Source organism: Atractosteus spatula, chromosome 3 (genome assembly GCF_055471065.1).
Source record: "Atractosteus spatula isolate fAtrSpa1 chromosome 3, fAtrSpa1.hap1, whole genome shotgun sequence".
In the NCBI taxonomy this organism is placed as follows: domain Eukaryota; kingdom Metazoa; phylum Chordata; class Actinopteri; order Semionotiformes; family Lepisosteidae; genus Atractosteus; species Atractosteus spatula.
This window is the reverse complement of record NC_142708.1, coordinates 47,871,425-47,890,570: the sequence shown is the minus strand read 5'-3', so window position 1 is coordinate 47,890,570 and position 19,146 is coordinate 47,871,425.

The following is a 19,146-nucleotide window of genomic DNA, read 5'->3' as shown; positions in this document are numbered from 1 at the left end:
AGCTGATAATAGGGGCCAAGTCTGTAAATGAAGATGCATGTTAAAGCAAGGTAAGAATGTACTCAGCAATTGAAAATTCTACAATTCAATGTTTGATAAGTCCAAACAGGTACTGGAAGCATAAAATATGCTTTCATACACATTAAATAAGGCAATAATTTCAAATCGTTAAAGGCTTACATAAGTAAGCCATTTGGTATGTGTTTTTGTACTTTATATAAAACACACTTCCTCACTGACGCTAACTTATCTCAAAGCAAAAATTTGTGAACCCTTTGGATTGGTCCATATTTTTGTATATTTTAGATGTAAAATATAATTAGATCTTCATGTAAGTCTTTGCAAAAGATAAAGATAGCCTGATTAGATGTGTAACGCAAAGACTATCTTAATCAGTAGTTAACAATCATAGATAACGACTATGTTAATCAGTAGTTGGATTAATTAACAAAGTGAGTCCAACAGTAAATCAGCTTACAGTACTGTGTATGTATATGAACCCTTAGAACTGATGGCGCCTCTATGAGCAGTTATGAATTCAACTTGATATTTTTTGTCTCTGTTCATCAGTCTCTTTTTAGATTCTAAATTACCTTTGCTTACTGCCCTGTCTTTCTCATGCCTGAAGAAGGCTCCACAGCCGAAACGTTGTGTTTTTTTCTTCTCTTTTCAGCATGGCATAAACCTTTTACTTGTTCCTTTGCAGCCTACGCATGCTGACGCAGCTACCCACCTGAACTTCATTTTAAATTCTATGACTTTGACCCATTCTTCCTTACAGAACTGCTTCTCAGCCCCCACAGTGCTGTTTTAGGAAAGAATCTCATGAAATAGTAAATGAAAGTAGAAATTTAGACCTTCATTTGTCTGTCTTGAACAAATGTTTGTGACATTTAATGACACAGATATCAAAAACTTATTATCGCCAATGTCACTGATAGTGACCCCTAAATGCAGGAAATGCTTATAAGCTCTTAGAAGTTAGCTTTGTAGCAGGCTACACCACCTAGCAATTATAAAGGTGCTAGGACCTTTTTCCCCCCCAAGACAGATTATTTTTATCTTCCAGAACCGGCAGTGCACCCACAGACCAGCACAAGACAGTTAACCTACATATCAACACTTTTTATTACAGTACATCAATCTACACATTTCACAGGATCCATGACATGACAATTTCTATTACTGCCTGCCAAACACAGAACACGTAACACCAGAGGCACTTACTCACAGAACAGTACAAGAACCCCAAAGACCCTGGTTACCAAAACCAATATCCGGAAAGAAAAGTCCAATCGGTTATGAGAATTAAAACTTTATTCTCCTGAAAGCAGCTCTGGTCGGTGACCTGGTATGCCTCCTTCCCTTGCACCAAAGAAACGGATGAACTGTGTAGTCCTTCAGTGGTTCTTAGGCCCAGCTTTTCTGAACAATATGGTCCCTTATTACCCTGTTTGTTCTCTGAGCTTTGGATAAGAGCCGGGATGATAGTGCCAGGTCCTTTCTTTAACAATATCTGTAGAGTCCCTGCAAGCTGTGACTCATCAATTCTTCCCTCTCTTACTCTTCCTGACTAGGGTTTATGAAGACCACCTAGCCAGGGTCAGGAGCAATATTCCCTCTAATTTTTAATGGCCTGTGTGTCACGCCCCACACTCTCCCTCACAAATGGCGTTGCATTCCCAAAACCACTGTTTCACAATCTCATTCCTAATTGAACCCATCACATTCCCACATGCACTAGATTCCACAAATTCTCACTCCCGAACCAATTATTCAACCACATCCCTTTCCTTTCAGTATTTAAACTTCACTCATACACCAACCCATGCTCACTACTGAGAAGCCTCTAGTAGTATTCTCTTGTGTGTAGGCCAGAAGAAAGGAATTGCAGTCGGGTTTTTGCCTGTGGAGTGCTCTTTGTCTTGGATCGTTTGGACTTTGGGGTCTTCTTGCCTTTGGATTGGAGTGGACCCTTCGGAGAGCCGGCCTGGAGGCCTCCTCCAGGATGGCAGAAGGGGTTGACTCCTATGATCGGCCTAGGGAGGCTCCCAGGCTGAAATTGACTTTTTGGTTCTGCTGGATGCGTGAGGGAGAACCACCGGGACGGCGTGAGTTTGAAGATTGTTTTGTTTGAGGTTTTGGGCCTTACGTCTAATGATGTGTGGTGTGTGCAAGGGAATAGACCCTTAAAGTATATTGATGTTTCTTTGAGAAATGAAGAGATATATAAGAGGGCGTCTGTTAGAGTTACGGACAAGGAAAAAGGAGACTTTTTTGAGAGACTATGAGGTGTTGGGTTGCTACAATGACAATTTTCGCGTGGTGATAGTGCATTTATATGACCCCTTTATTGGGGATGATGACGTAACGGCTTTCCTCCTACGACATGTCACAGTCATGGGTCAGCCAGAGAAAATTATGGATAGCTGTAATATCTGGACTGGGAAAAGAAAGTACAGAGTGCTACTTCGATCTGACGCACGTGGGGCAGGGGGCTTCCATCATCCCCCAGCGTCTTTTCTTTGGGTTCCAGCAGGGGCTATTTATTTAATCAAAATAATCAGCCCCAGTTCGGTAGGAAATATCGTAACTTTGGACACCATGTGGCCGAGTGTAGGGAGAATGTGTGTATGATATGTGATGAGACCGGGCATGTTGCGAGGGAATGTCGAAAGAAGGTGTGCACTTTTTGTGGCATGGAAGGACACTTGTTCAAGGGCTGCAAGTGGAGAAACATACAAATGGCACGGGAATATGACCAAGGCACACTTAGAGTGGATGGAGAGGAGGAGGAGGCCTCTGAGGAAGAGGAGGCTAGGCCGGAAGAGGGTGTGGCTCCAGTTAATGAGGAAGCACAAGAGGTCGAGCTTCAGCAGGAAGCAAGGCACGGTCCAGCTGGTCAGGATATGGACGACGAAAACATTACAGTGCCGGAAACGGCAGAAAGCGAGCAGGAACCTGGGAAAGTGATAGCTAAAAGACGAAGGGAAGAGGACGGGGGCGATTCCGGTGCGGAAGAGGAGAAGAAGGTGAGGGAGGAACCAGTGGAAGAGGGCCAGGACGAGGAGATGGAGGATTAACCAATACCAGGAATGGAGGTCGAAGCAGAAGAATCAGGCGACCCTGTCGAGGAGGAATCTCCAGCTTCGGCCAGGAGGAGGGAGAAAACTTACCTGAGGTTTCAGTCAATTACACCGGACATCATCGACAACGTCCGGGGAAGACAGTTCGCACCATCTTTCTGTGGGATGGTACTCATCTGTGTCGGATATTTCAGAGGATTCCAGCTCTGACCAGTCAGATGGCATGGAGAAAGAGACAGGGCTGGAACCACCGTGAGTCTCTGTATCTGTACGGTCAATGCAAGAGGACTGAAAGACAGAATAAAGAGGACTTCAGTTTTTGAAACTTTGAGGAAGCACAGGTTTGACGTGTGTTTCCTACAAGAAGTTCATTTAGCTGGGGAATATGATATCCACAGGTTCGCGAAGGATTGGGGTAGTCTGAAGTCACGGTGGAGTGTGGGGGGAGTGCATTCAGCAGGGGTTGGAATTGTTTTTGGGAGCATGGTGGTGGAGGAAACAGTATTTTGTGGTAAGTCCAGGAAAGGTGATTGTGGTGGATGGATTGTGGGCAGGCACCAAAGTCCGTTTGATATCTGTGTACGCACCAGCACAGCGCAGTGCGCAGAGGGGTTTCTTTGCTGACCTAGCGCCTTGGTGCACTACAAACAGGCGGGTCTTTTTGGGGGGGGATTTTAATGAAGACATTTTGGCACGGACAACAGGGGCAACCGAGATTAATCAGCTGTTGCGTGACTTTGCACTAAAAGATTGTTTTAAGGGTTTCTTCTCAAACTTACCGGTCACGTGGCAAAATACTAGGGGAGTGGGGAAAAGATTGGATTATATGTTTGTATCCTCAATCATTTCAATCCAAAGTGTCACAGTGACTCCGACATGGTTTTCGGGCCATGTAATCATTCGGGTGGAAATCGGTGACTCCTGCACAAATTTTGGAGGAGGAGTCTGGAAATTAAATACAGCCATTCTGCAGGAACACAATTACATCCAGCTGAACAGAGACAAACTGCAATTATGGGTAGCCCAGAAAAGCAGCCGGCCAGCTTTAATTGAATGGTGGGAAGGTGTGAAACGAAGGCTTAAAAGGATCTCTCAGCAGTATTGCACGCTGAGAGCACGTAGAAAGAACATGGAGGTGTGGCGGTTACAGGAGGAACTACAAAAGATTTATGAGCAAGGGAATTGTGGTCTGGTTTTTGATGTTCAAAGAGCTCAAGAGTTGAGGGTTCAACTGAAGGAGATTCACGTTAGGAGGGCATGAGACTTTTTGTTTCGTTTGGGTGACCGTGTGATGGAGCAATCAGAGGATGTGTCAGGCCAGTTCTTCAGGTCAGTGAGGGGAAAACAAGTAAAGAGAAACTTTGAAGGTATTAGGGTGAGCTCTGATAGGGTGGTGCGGTCACCAGAAGGAATGGTAGAAGCTGCCTCGAGACATTTTGGGGCATGCTTTCAAGAAGAGAGTAAAAACATACAACTAATGGAAGAAATAGTTAGATTGGTGGCAAATAGATCGGAGGCACAGGAGATGGAGGGACTGGATTCAGGATTTGAGCTGCTGGAAGTGGAGAAGGCCATGTGCAGCCTGAAGAAAGGCAAGGTCCCGGGTGTTGATGGGCTGCCCGTGGAATTTTACTTGACCTTTTGGAATCTACTCGGACCAGTTTTGGTAGAGGTGTTTGAGGAAATTTTAAAAGGCCGAGGGTTGAGTGAATCCATGAGGCAGGGGTCCTGGCCCTACTGTATAAAAGGCGACTCCTTAGATTTGGGTAACTGGAGGCCTATCCAACTTCTCTGTGTAGATTATAAGATCCTTGCTAAAGTATTGTGTAGCCGACTACGGAAGGTTTTGCTAATTTTGATACACCCTAATCAGTCGTGTGGGGTGGCGGGTAGATCTATTTCCTGGAACTTAAAACTTATAAGAGACTCAATTGCCTGGGCAGAGGACAGAAATATGCCTTTGCTTGTAGCAAGCCTGGATCAAGAAAAGGCTTTTGATAAGGTTCATCACACTTTTTTGTGGTTGGTACTGCAAAGGTTTGGCCTGAGCCCTAGGTTTGTTAATTGGTTAAAGTTACTTTATGTCTTATGTCAACTTTAAATTTTAAACTTTAAACTTTATGTTTTATGTCAACGTTGGTTTTAGGGTGTGTATCAATGGGCACCTGGGTGGAAAAGTTCGGATAGGAAGAGGGGTAAGACAGGGATGCCCTTTGTCACCCTTACTGTATATTCTGTACGTGGAACCTTTGCTTATCATGATTAGATCTAATAGTAAGATAGATGGTCTGTGTGTGCCAGGAAGTGGAGTGAGGCAAGTTAAGCTTGCTGCATATGCAGATGATGTAACTTTGTTACTGAGTTCAGAGTTTAGTCTGCAGTATGCCCTAGAGACTGTGGAAAAGTTTGGCCAGGCGACAGGCTCTAAGGTTAATAGGGACAAAAGCGTAATAAAGATCTTTGGAAAGTGGAGAAACAAAGCTGAGGTGTCAGAGACCCTGAGGGCAGAACTTGGGCCAATAAAGATCCTAGGAGTAGAATTCAGATCGGGCGTGCTAGGGCTACACAACTGGGCAACACAGCTGAACTGGGTTAGTCGAAAGCTAGGCATGTGGAGAAATAGATGTTTATCATATATTGGGAAGGTACAGGTGATCAAAATGGACATACTTCCTATGCTTGTTTTTTTGGCAAATGTTTTTCCTGTGCCTACATGTTACTATAAAAAGTTGACAAGGTTGGTGTTTCAATTCATCTGGGGTGGAAAGTACGAGTGTGTGAGTAGGGTGAATATGTATAAAGGATGTCATCAAGGTGGGAGGGATGTACCGGATCTACCTTTAAAGTTAAATGCCATATTTGTTGCGGGTGTGTGTGAAGCTGTGCATAATGAGGTACAACATGAGTACCAGTATTTCGCAAGGCTTTGGTTCTCCTGGTCAGTGCAGCCTTTGTGTAAGTGGACAAACACCACGCCCAAACCGGTAAAGACACCGTGGTTTTATAAACAAGCAACAGTCTGCTTGACAAAGTATTGGATGGATGATGTGTGTGTGTGTGTGTGTGTGTGTGTGCGACATAGAGCCTTGTATGAAAGAGCGAGAGAGGTGTGCGTGCAAAAAGAATACCCAGGCATAAGGGTCCCGGAGTATCGCCGGAGGTTCCTGCATTATAAAGGTTTATCTAATAAGATGAAAGACCTGAATTGGTTGTGTGGGTGGGGGAAGCTCTCGGTGTGGGAAGTTATGCATAAACATAATATGACGAAGTCGTCTGTGTGCCCGAGGGCTGAATGTGGTGCGATAGAGTCGATTGCGCGTGTGTTCTGGGGTTGTAGGGTGGCACAGTTAGTCTGGGAGAGACATAGAGTTTTATTTTCTGGGTTATGGCCGAGTTTCCAGCTAACAGAGGCTGTGGTTTTATGGGGCTGGAAAACGATTAAGGGTGATGAAAGGATCAATTTTTTTGTTGTGGTTCATTGTGTGTGTAATCAAACTGATTCTATGGGACACTAGGAACCACTTGGTGAAGTACGGATGTGAGTGGGGAGTGCAAGGGATCAGTGGGCGTGTAAGGTATGAATTACACAGGCAGCAGAGATATGAGTGCAACAAATGGGGCTACCATGCTGCTAAGGAATGATGGAAAACTCTTTTTGTTTTAGGATAAGGATGGACTGTGTTCTGTAATGTGATTGTTTTAGTTGCAACTTGTTGTTTTTGTATATTAATAAAAAAAATAAAAAAATGTTTCTATACCTTTTGACTGATCTCCTGGTATCAAATCTTTGCTCCTGCCTTTTGACCACGCCTTTTGGATTTCATTTTTGGATTGTCTTTTGGATTTCTCTCATTACCGGACTCATTGCCTCCCTAATTGACCTAGCCCTTGGATTTTGTCTTTCGGATTGTTCCTGTGCTACTCCGCGTTCTGTGGGATTCACGGTTACACATAAGGATCCTTCTATTCTACCTTTGACACTGTGTGCGCAAATAGTTCAAGTTGTGAAATTTTTCCCAGTGACAAAAACACTAATTTGAGTTTACGTTGAATTGTAAACATTACATTTTTTTTTGCTAATATAGTCATTCTCATAGAATCATAGAGATCCAAAAGACTGGGACTATGATTCAACAAGCCCAGTCATAGAGACTGAGTGTGGGGCGAGCATGAGCCATGAGGTACGAGACAACGAGAGCATAGATATCGATTATCGAGTAGCAGTAATAATGCACACAGCCAAGCTGGGCCTCTTCGCGGTTCAATTTTCTACAGCATGTGTGCTGATTTCATGACCTGTGTGCACGCACACACGTGCACAGCTTAGAGGGAACATTGCTCAGGAGTCATTATCAGGGAGGTGGAAGTGTCCTGTTGTCCTGGGTGTGAGCAGAGCTAACTGCTCAGAGCACACTGATCAACTGCCCAGGTGTTACAATGCATTATGTATTCAAACCCTGTTCTAGAGCTCCCCTCTCAGTCTGAGATCCAAATATGTCCCACAGTCCCACATGTCACCTCTGAATGGTGTAATAACTAACAAGTGTCTGCACAAGGAGAACCTATGATCAATCAAGGAAAAACAAATGCACCACAGAGACACTGGCCATTCTATGCAAGCCTAAAGCCTATATACACCTGAAGAAGGCTCCACGGCCAAAATGTTGTTTTCTTTTTTTCTCTTTTCAGCCTGGAATAAACCTATTACTTGTTCCTAAAGCCTATATAGTCCCCCAACACTATCTGGCTCCACGCCCAAATTTTGTCACCCTGTGACACCATTTTTTCATGATACAGAACTCTGAGCAATCTAAAAATGAAAACACAATCTGAAGTTTTTCTTAACAGTCTAGCTGAAAAGGACAAAGACAGTGAAAATGAATCAATGTATTACTGTTCCATTTGGCTCTTCTGCCAGGCCAAATCAGTAGTGTGTGCTTTGTTGCAAAAGACTAAGGGAAACTGATTCTGTACTTGGGACGATATTAATACAGAAAGTTGACACTGTGATTACAGATCAAAATGTCACGAACAGTTCCTTCCGGGCCCTATGCAGATGTCACGATCCGGAAGGGAGTGAAGAAACGCTAGGAAAAAGTCATGCAGGAGAGGGTATGGAGACAGGGGGCGTGTCCAAGGGGTGCAGGTGTCCAGGGAGAGTGAATCCGGGGCGAACAATCCATGAGAAAATCCAAACGGGTAATCCAAGACAGAAGGTAGAATCCAAGGCCAGGGGATCCATCCAGGGAATAAAACCATAAACCGGGTCGGGACCGGTGGGGTGGGGAATCAGGAACAGAAGGTTAAAACCATAACGGAGCCAGACGCAGCAGGACCCCGGGCTCTCACGAAGCGGAATTCAATGAGGAACCAGGAGTAACGTCTGCGTCTGACTTTTAAGGTGGAACGGAAAAAAGAAACAGGTAATGGGGCAGAACAAGGAAGGGCTGGAGTGCCCTTAAGAGGAGGAGTAGCGATCGTGACAAAACCTCTAGCCAAAAGGGGCAGTGATTACATGTGAGATCAGCTGAGTGCAGATCAGTACCTGTTAATAGTAAATGTTGGTGATAATATGTGAAGCTTTCATGTGATAAGCATAAATCTTTTTGAGCATTTTTAATATACAGTATATATTGTTTTTCTATGTTCAAGTTCAGCAATATCTTTTATATTTCTTTTTGCAGATTTAGTTGAAAAAACCTTTAAATGTGGATCCAGGTGGACACTGCACACAAGTGGTGGAGGGGAGTCCCCATTGCCTGTAAAGCGCTTTGAGTGGAGTGTCCAGAAAAGCACTATATAAGTGTAAGAAATTATTATTATTATTATTGTAAATAATTTTTACTCTTCATCTCAGAATGTGGGCAGCACAGTGGCATTGTGGTTAGCACTGCTGCCTCGCAGTGCTGGGGCACTGGGTTAAATTCCTGGTGTGCTGTTTACATGGAGTTTGTATGTTCTCCCTGTGTTCTCAAGGGTTTCCTCCAAGTACACCAATTTCCTTCTACAGTCCAAAGACATGCTGGTAGGTTAATTGACTTCTGGGAAAATTGCCCCTTGTGTGAGTGTGTGTGTGATTGTGTCTGTGCAAACCCTGCGATAGACTGGTGTCCAGGGTGTGTCCTGCCTTGCGACCATGGCTTGCCTGGAAAGGTTACACCTCCCCCACAACAATTGGAAAATGGACGAATGGATTTCAGAATGTTTATTAGAAAAGCTACAAAAGGATGTGATCTTAACCTGCAGTTGCAGACTGTAATAATTAATTGTGCTTTCACATGTAATTTAAGCAAATGTTCACAGATTAAGACACAATAATTTTACAGATGACAGATTAGTGCCACAAAACTGGTGATTTTACAAAATTCAGACACAAATCTGTGTGTTATGTTTACCTTTGACCTCTTCAGCAAAGGATACGAAAAGAGATTTACACATTTAAAACTGTCTGTCCCTTTTGAGCCCTTATTTGTTTAAATCATAGCACACTACAATATATGACATCAGTGAGCCTTGGGGTACTACAAGAACCACAACTTTGCAACCCTAAATCACTATGGTTCCATCAATACACAAAAAGAACCAAATCCCTTGAAACAGGACAGCAAGAAAAGATGTTTCACAATAATGATAGATTTTTTACACATTTAATGTAATAAGTAATGCATTTTTAGTCACTGTTTTTATGACTTTTTGACTACACAAAAGCATAAAGAGGAAAGTTTCTGCCTTTTGCTGAATTTAGTTTTACTGTTCATTAATTTGAACAGCAGATTTATAAAAGATACTATCGTCATATTATTTCTTTTAAGACAATGTTAGACATAAGACACTAGACAGAAAGGTACACAACATGTTTTCAGAAGTGTTTGGCTGTCTGCAGCACTTGTATTTCCACTAGAAAACAATTGTAAGAAACCTGCTGAAAATATAAGAATTTCTGGTCATTGTAATTACAGGTGCTTGCTCAAGAAAGTAAGGTAAATGGGGTGGGAAAGGGAGAGGGGAGGGGAATTGCGGCATTTTTCAAAGCTGTATTTTTACTGATGCTTCTAAGAAGAAGAAAAAAGAGGAAAGGGGGAGCATCTAGTTTGTTACATGTGAATATACTGTTTACTACAGTACATGTAAATGTACATTAGCATGAAGCTTTTCAGCTTTTTTCAGCTTTTTGCTGTTTTTATAACAGCAAATAGTTAACTGTATCCTGTTCCAGTCATAAAGAAACAGTGCTGTCTAACACTTGGAGATGATGGCATTCACCGAGACCTGGAGTGCCTTCCAAATCCCTAAACAGCTACTAGCGACTATATGATGAAAAGGGTCCTCCAGGTTCACAGGAAGACATTTTGAGCAGAGTACCCTTGAGGCATTATAGCCAGAGTGCCATAACCACTGTGAACCATCTGCCCTCAGCTGAAACTGCAAAACCGTTGAATTCACCGTTTCCTCTAATTTGAAAAGTGAACTGAAAGCAGTTTGGAAAAAAAAAGCACCACCATGTAGACAAATGGGACACCAGCTTGGAGGAATTAATAATGGCAAAGGTTTGCATTATTTTGCTTCTGGACTTGTGTCAGATATGTATTCCAGTGGTACAAGTGCTCACACACTTTGATTTAACTGTGCTTTTACCAAATACACACACAGTTTTACTGTATCCCTGTAGCCTGTATCCAAGTTCAGTAGAGATATATACATTTGAGTAGTCTTTGCACTGCAGTTGAGTAATGGGTTTTTACCTCCAAGAAAAAGAATGCACACCCAGTTATTGAAGTGCTGTCCATGGGATTTGATCAGAAACAATAAGATGAACACTCTGTACTCCTTAATTTATTCTTCTCTGTGAATGTTTTGTACATAAAACCTTCACTGAAACCATTTGGCTCAACAGACATCTTGTATAAGTTCAGATAAATCATTTTACGACATGCCATGTAGGAGGAAGCTTAATTTCCCAAAACAACAATAAAGTACTGAGATACTTAAATATGTTAGAAGTACATATCAAATAGCCCCCATTAAGACACATAAGTTTTACACAACACTAAAACATACAATTATTGTTGCATCAACAACCACTACTAAATTATTAACTCGAAGAGGGTATATATTTCAGCCATGGAACAAGTAATAGGTTTATTCCATGCTGAAAAGAGAAGAAAGAAAACACAACGTTTCGGCCGTGGAGCCTTCTTCAGGTGTGAGAAAGACAGGGCAGTAAGCAAAGGTAATGTAGTGGGAGAACAAAAGCTGGGAGAGGAGTGAGGGGCGGGAGCAGGGGAAAGAAAGAGAGGCCAATCAGGAGGTGTGAAGTCAGGATAGGTGAAGAGAGGTTTCTGGAAGTCTCTGTAGTCTTTCTGATGTTTGAGTTCGGAAAACTGTCTTTGAGAACACAGTCCGAGATATTAGAGTGATCATGGCCATAAGATCTTTAATCTTCACAGCCCTACCGTTCTCCGAAGCGGTCTCTGAGTCTCCTTCCTGTTTCTCCAATGTAGATGGCTGGGCATTTACTGCAAGAGATACAGTAAATAAGGTTGCTGGAGGTACAAGATGCCATCTGGGTGATTTGGAATTGTCCTGAGGGGCCTTGAATGAGTGTGGTGTTAGATATGTACTTGCAGGTGATACAGCGAGCTCTGTTGCAAGGGAAAGTGCCTGGTGTGGATGGTTGCTGTGGGCAGACAAGGGAGCTGTGAACAAGAAGGTTATGCAGATTAGGTAGTCGGCAATATGAGATGATGGGGCGGTCAGAAAAGAGGGCCCCAATGGAGGGACCATCCTATAGGATGGAAAAGTTGTCATTAATTATCCTGGGGATAGGACGTGTGTTGGGGTGGTAGGGAAGCACCAAAAGAATCCAGTTGTTACGCCGGGGGTTCCTGATCGGGTAGATGGTCCGAGGGGTGTTTTTGGCTCGGGCAAGGGTCCTGTCAATAACACTGCTAAGGTATCCTCTGTTGATGAAAAAGGAGTACATTTTGAGGGCTTGGTTCTGGAAATTGATGTCGTTGCTGCATAACCGTCGTAGCTGAAGGAACTGTGAAAAACGGGGAGTTTTTAGTGTGCTTAGCGTGAAATGAACTATACAGGAGATACTGTAGCTGTGTGAGCCCATGGGTTTGTAATAGACCGAAGTAGAGAGTTGGGGGTAGTTAATGGAGAAGCTGATGTCTAGAAATGGAAGAGTAGTGGAAGATTTGTTAACTCTAGATTTGAGGGACAGGTGGAAGTTGGTGAAATGATGCAGAAAGTGCTCAAGCTGGTCGTTAGAGCATGTGGCGGCACCGACGCAGTCATCAATATATCACTTGTATCAGAGGTCAGGGACAAAGCCAGTGTAGGAAGCGAAGAAGTATTCTTCTACCCAGCCAACAAAAATATTGGCATAGCTGGGTCCCATTCTGGTGCCCATGGCAACTCCACTCACCTGTCGGTAAAAAAGGTTATTGAATGAGAATGCATTCAGTGTGAGAACCAATTCTACAAGGTGTACCAGAGTGTGGGTGGGTGGATCAAGCACTGTCCAGCGTGTGCTTGAGGGCTGTAAGGCCGTCATGATGGGGAATGATGGTGTAAAGAGATGTGATGTCCACGGTAAAAATGTAGCATTCGGGGCTCTGAAATTGGAAATCATTAAAAAGTTGGAGCGCGTGGTTGGTGTCCTTGATGTATGAGCGAAGACCTTCAACCAGCGGTCTCATGAGGATGTCGAGAAAGGCCGAGATCAGTTTATGCAATGCATAAAACAGTGAAATTATCTATGAATATATTATTTTTTTGTTGATCAATAGAAATAGCTTAAGGTCTAATTCTGTGTTTAATTTATTGGGTTAACACTGCAAATCCAAAATAACTTCCTCTTTAATAGAACACTTTTAATGTCGTCACCTCTCTGATTAAAGTTAATAAAACTATTTTCCTCACTTAGATATGTGGGCATTGAGAGTCTACATGTGTCTACATGAGAACTGGTGATATTAATAGTGTACCATTAATATACACTAAAAATGGAAAGCATTTTGGATTTCCTATTTTAAAATTTTGATACCCAGTAGATTGAACACCAGATTACAAATGAATAAGTCATTTTTGTAATTACTGATCAACAAAAGTGATTATTGTTGAAGATATTACATTTTTCTTGGGTGGTGTACATGTTTACTTTTAGACTTATTATGTTTTTTATAGGATTTATGATATATACATAAACAGACCTGATCACCTCACTACTTCTTTGATTGGGAGACCATTCTTCCTTTCACATAGTAAGTTCTTAAATAATCCATTTCAGGTGATATGAGATCTGTGTTAAGCCAAATGTACAGTATGTCTTGTTACTGTTTTGATCAAGACCGAATCTACCTTAAGCCAAAAGCAGATGCATGTGAACCCGCATGTATTTTGTATTGTAAAAATGTTTTGACAAATAATTGCAGGTGCAATTCAAAATTAAAAAGAATATATCGACGTCTCCCATCTAATTATTTCTAGCTTTTTATATGAGCATAAACTCCAGAGATAAATAATGAACACACATACAAATGAGCATAGCTGCAACGGTGAAAGTAAGAAAACAACACAAGCAGAAAAAATCACCGTTATCTCCACCAAGAAAAGCAGGAAGTTTTGTCACCCACCCAGGAAGACAGTGTCTCTGTGTTTTGAAATCAGAGCTGACTCTTGCACTTTGTTGCCTCCTAGTGGACATTTTCTGTACTTTTTACACCTCACATTCCATATTATGTGAGATTTTTTGAAGGCGGGATTTTAGCCATCCATTTTCTAACTGCTGTACACAATACAGGGTTGCAAGGGAGCTGGAGCGAATAAGCGCAAGGCAGGAGACATCCCGGACAGGATGCCAGTTTATCACAAGACATGCAGAGACACAAACATGCACACACTAACACCAGGGCCGAATTTCCCAGAAACTAATTACCGCTCTGTCTTTGGACTGTGAGAGGAAAGCAGAGCACTCATAGGCAGATGGGGAACATACAAACTCCATGTATATATCACCCCAGGAACTGCACCCAGGGCCACAGCACTACGAGGCAACTATGCTAACCATTGCTCCACTGTACCACCTAAGAGCAATTTTATTTAAACATAGTCAAACTTTTTTGCTACAGTTTTCAATTAGTGTGTCCTGCTTGGTACTGGTAACAGAATAACCACCAGTACTGATTGATGAGTTACAAATATCTGTTCTAAACATAACAAAGAGCTGAACAAAGAAAGTTTATGTATATATTTTTTCTTTCTTTTAGAAAGGTACTTCTGACCCAAAGTGATGCAAAGAACACAAAATCAAGGCTATTTGAAGATGCAGACTGCCGGTGTTTTGGCCATAATATAGACTCCCATTCTCAGAATAAAACGGACTCCCATTTTTTAGTAAGTGTTATGAAAAACAACCCTCATATCATTAGTGTGAATGGGTACTGTGTGCATCACCATGTGTCTCAAGATGCAAACTGGTCTAATTAGGTTTAAGGCAATTAATGTATCGTTATCAGGAAAGCACTGGCTGGACAGGTTGAATTTATTTTCAGTTTAATTTCTCACAAACTTTTAAAGCAAAAGATTAACCACAACCATGCCTAAATATATGTGTATGTGTTTGGTAATGAACACCCCCTTCCCAGAATTCATTATTTTCTAAGCCTCTATTTCACCCATGATTAACCCATCATGCACCCATGTAGCAGTTCCTTGTTTCATTCCACCAATGGGTGAGGGGTTTTGATAGTCTTGTTTCTTTTCAGGTAACATACAGTATAGTTATTAACTCCTGGGGTTCTTTCTCCTCAAGATCTCAATAAAATATTGACTCTCTTCATAGATCCCAGGTGTGGTCAGGTTCAAAGGGTCCTGAATAGCCCAAATGATAATATGTTGTACTGTAGTTTTTTCTAGGAGAATGTGCTGGAAAGTGTGCCATTGTATTCTGCTAAGGTGTCATATGTCAACTTTGAACATCTAATTGTAAAGCCACTTGAAGGTTACTGGCTATCATGGGTCAAAGGTGTTCTCCTTGTCTATTTTTCTGTTGATCTCCAGGCTCATCTCATCATTCTGTGAGCTTACATACTGGTGTGGATAATACCTCCCTTTGATTTCTTTCCCAGTGTCTCATTCTAACACGGAAAAGGGACTGCTCTCTGCTTAATTTCTCCTCTGGTTCTTCGAAGTGCTTACTGCCTTTGTACGGTATAACTCCTGAACCATTTCTCAAGTGCTCTGCCATGTACAGCATTTGAATTTCTAAATCAAAATCATAGTATACAGTACATCAGGCTTAAAACCCTGTGTCCCTTGTTGATCCATATTATAATTATTCTGAAGAAGAATCCCACTGTGTCTTAATGTCAACTTTGGTAAATATTCTGAAGATATCAAGCTGGACACATTTTTTTACATTTCAAACCTGTTGTACCAAAGTAACAAATAAACTAACAATTGCACAAAACATGGTTTCTAGTAACATTCAATGAAACAGAGAACAACAAAGCTGATGTAGAGAGTATTTGATTTCCTTTTTTATTTTATCCTGCTCTCATGTCCATTCTTTACAAGAGAAAGAGTGGTTCAGCCTCATGATTTGTACAATATTTAGTTAGATACTGGGACACAGATTCGATCTACTCTAATGACAGGGATGTACAGTACCTTAAGTGTTTGAACAAATGTGTTATCAGCTGCTGATCTCTGCTGAGCTGAGACGAAAGATAAATAAAAACCCCAAAAGATGAAGGAAGCGTTAAAGACACATCAATTATCCTTACATAAAGCTTTGAACCCACTTTGTCAGTCCCTTGATGGTTTCCTCAAACCCCATTATCCTATTCTTTCTGGATCATTCCAAAGAGTGCTTTGAAACAAGCCATCATCGTTATAAATCATCCATTAAAGTATTCCATAAAACGTCATCTCTTCTCTCTATTTATCAGGAACATAATGGTAACATAAGACTTGTAACAGCAATAAAAAATAAATATGAAGAAAACAAAAGAGAAACCCTCACTTTCTGTCACGTTGAAACATGTGTATTAGAATTACTAGAATACAATGCTGTACATTTAATTCACCAATAGAGCAGATGCATGCCTCCCCTGGGACTAAGGACAGAGCTTCACAGCACTCTGTTTTATGTTTGGAGAGGATTATGAGCGGACTTACTGGACTAAAACAGCAATGTGGTCTTTCTATTAAAACATCAAAGTGCACTTCTAGACAGCTGCCTTAATGGGAATATAGTGGAAGACCAGTACCGGAACAACAAACTTTATCTCCATTTACTGAAAATGCTGGCTCCTTAAGAGGTTAACATGTACAGTATGTGTTATAATATGGAAAATACATGACTGCCTTGGGCATTACTGTTTTTGGTCAACTGCAGGTCACAAATGCTTAAAAGCCTCTCAGGTAATGTTGACTTGTATATGAGAAAACGGACGAATAATAGGAAACAAATATTATTTTTGCTTGGAGCAGTTGAGTTTGAAGAATCCAAGACAGAGGAATCCTCAGAAGCATTATTTACTTTGTCCACAGCAAACCCCATTGAAACCAGAATCCCCTGAGAATGAAAGCATTGGAAAAAAAAAGGTTGCAGGCATGAAATTGAAGGTACATTTTATGAACTTTCAGATATTAAAAAAATACCTTTTTTCTGTTTGTTTGTCTTATTAAGGGCAAAATTCATGAATCCTCTTCTCTGGAGTGTTGCCAAAAATGTTTTCACAAGAAGTGAAAAAAAAACGGATACAGTAGCACACAGGAATATGGATTAGTGTAATCCCTGCGATTTTGTATTTCTTGTGCTGTACTCACTGTAGTCTGTAAATGACTAGGGGCTAGCAGGTCACAGGGTTTTTATTGTCTTGGCCAGTGAGTCGACCTTTTGCTTTTTAGGATGAGGTCTCTCACTTACAAAGCTGTTTTTGGAGGGGTTGTCTGAACTACAGTAGATTTCTGATCTTGGAAGCAGAAGATGCCTGTCTTTCATTCTCTTGATATTGTTTTTTTGGGACCTCAAAACAGACACTTCTCAGATTTGTGACTCTTATCTGCAATTTGTTTCTGTCCTATTTGAGTCATATCATGTAAATCTAATTGAATGCCAGCATGACAAAATGAACCCCATACATGCTTCGCTAGTGTGAATGCAAAAACATAATTTGTGTGGTACTTTCATCTGCTCTAACATTGTAAACCTGAACACTTGGCTCCAAATCTAATAGTTTTTTAAAAGTATTTTTGTTGAAGAAGTATTATATAAGATCAATGGCATTGTATTGTTGTTATACTGTGTATGTTCTTTCACATTTATTATGAGAATTAGTTTAGTTAGGTAGTCCTTATTTTAAATAGTTTTTTTCAGGATTGATTTGTTTCTATGTGTCAAGTTTAAAGAAAATGTGAGAGGGATATTAAAATATGATATCAGTTTGTCTTTTGTTGTCCTCTAATGTTTTACTGTGGTGACTGTTGTGCTCCTTTGGATATTTATGTGCTTTTACTAGATATCTCTGCATTTTTAACCAATAAAGATGACTGCAAATAAAAAATATCAGATACAATCATAGTTTTGGATAATCATACTCTCACTTAAACCTTAATAGTGTTAGCCCAATACTGACTGTAGCCCTGGTAATCTGAACATTTTTTGCACTTATTCATGTTCATACATTTATCCCTCCCTTAGCTCAATGTATTTTCTGAAATTATTCTGTCACAATTTATGTAAAATAAGGATAAGCCTGGCTTTTGACAATAAAAACAGCAATCTCAAAGTTAAAAGTCTTTGCCTAATTTTGTAATGGTTTAATCTCTGAAGAAGACAGATGAGATCTGGACTCCCTTCCAAAAAGAAACGAGTTGGCTTTTTTTATTCATAGATTATTAGAAGGCATGGTAATTCATGCTTCTTTATTACAATCTTCCATCATTCTGGTTTACTAATTAAAGAATTGAACTGATCAGCTTTCAATTGTTACTGTAGTGAAAGATTAAAGTGGCATTACTGGTTTCACATATTTCACACTTTTCCAGATTTTAATAAACTGAATCCATGAAAAATGAATCCATTATACCTCTTAATGCGCCTATGCTAATGATATTTCAATTGATTCTAATACAAAAGTGTTGGCATTAAGTACTATATGTCAAGAGCAAGCATAGCATATAATCATCCATGTAATAAATGAAGACCTACATAAAGAAATGTCTTAGAGATTAAGTCATCTATCAGCATCTCTGCAAAGTAATTGCACACAGGCCATAGTAGATGAGTTATTTCTGTTCAGAGTTCATTTGCAACCAGCTGACAATCACAATACAAAGGGGCATTTGGTACAAAGGGTCTTTGTCTTTGGTTTTCTAATTTCTTGACAAAAATCAGATACATTTTCTTCTACAGACGTCATTTCTATTGGTTGCCGAAACAGCATTCTCTCATTTGTGGCTTTTCTAAAGAATTGAGAAGTACCCCCAAGATAAATTAGAATGACCCTTGCCTTACATCCCATAAAAACATTAACAGCAGTGCATTAATAACAAGGAGCACTGAGCTGATTACTGTATATATTATTTTACATATTCCATACGAGCCTATTGAAACCTTTATGTGCTGGCTTCAATAAACCCAGTCAAGTGAATCCTTCATCACTGTACTGAGAGGCCCATCTCTTCTGAAATGCATACTTGCTGCTTACTGCTCCCATGCCCTATGCAGTCAGTGGGCCTGATCTTCCCGTTTTGTAAACCGTGGGCAGACCGATTCACTTATTGTGGACAACTGCCCACAGCCAAAATCCCATTTGGTGTCTTTGTGTGCCTAAATGAAGCAGATCAAGGGAGCTTGAATTTGTTCCATACTATTTCTGTATTCCTTAAAAAGAATTTAGAAGATCTGTGGTTCTGCAGTTCAAATATTAGACTGAAGGTTTGATCCGTAGATAAGTCATTGCTTTAATACCGCAGCCTGACGTTGCTTTCGAGTCACGGCCGTACGTCATAATTTAGCCACAAGGTGGCACTGCAGGCATCC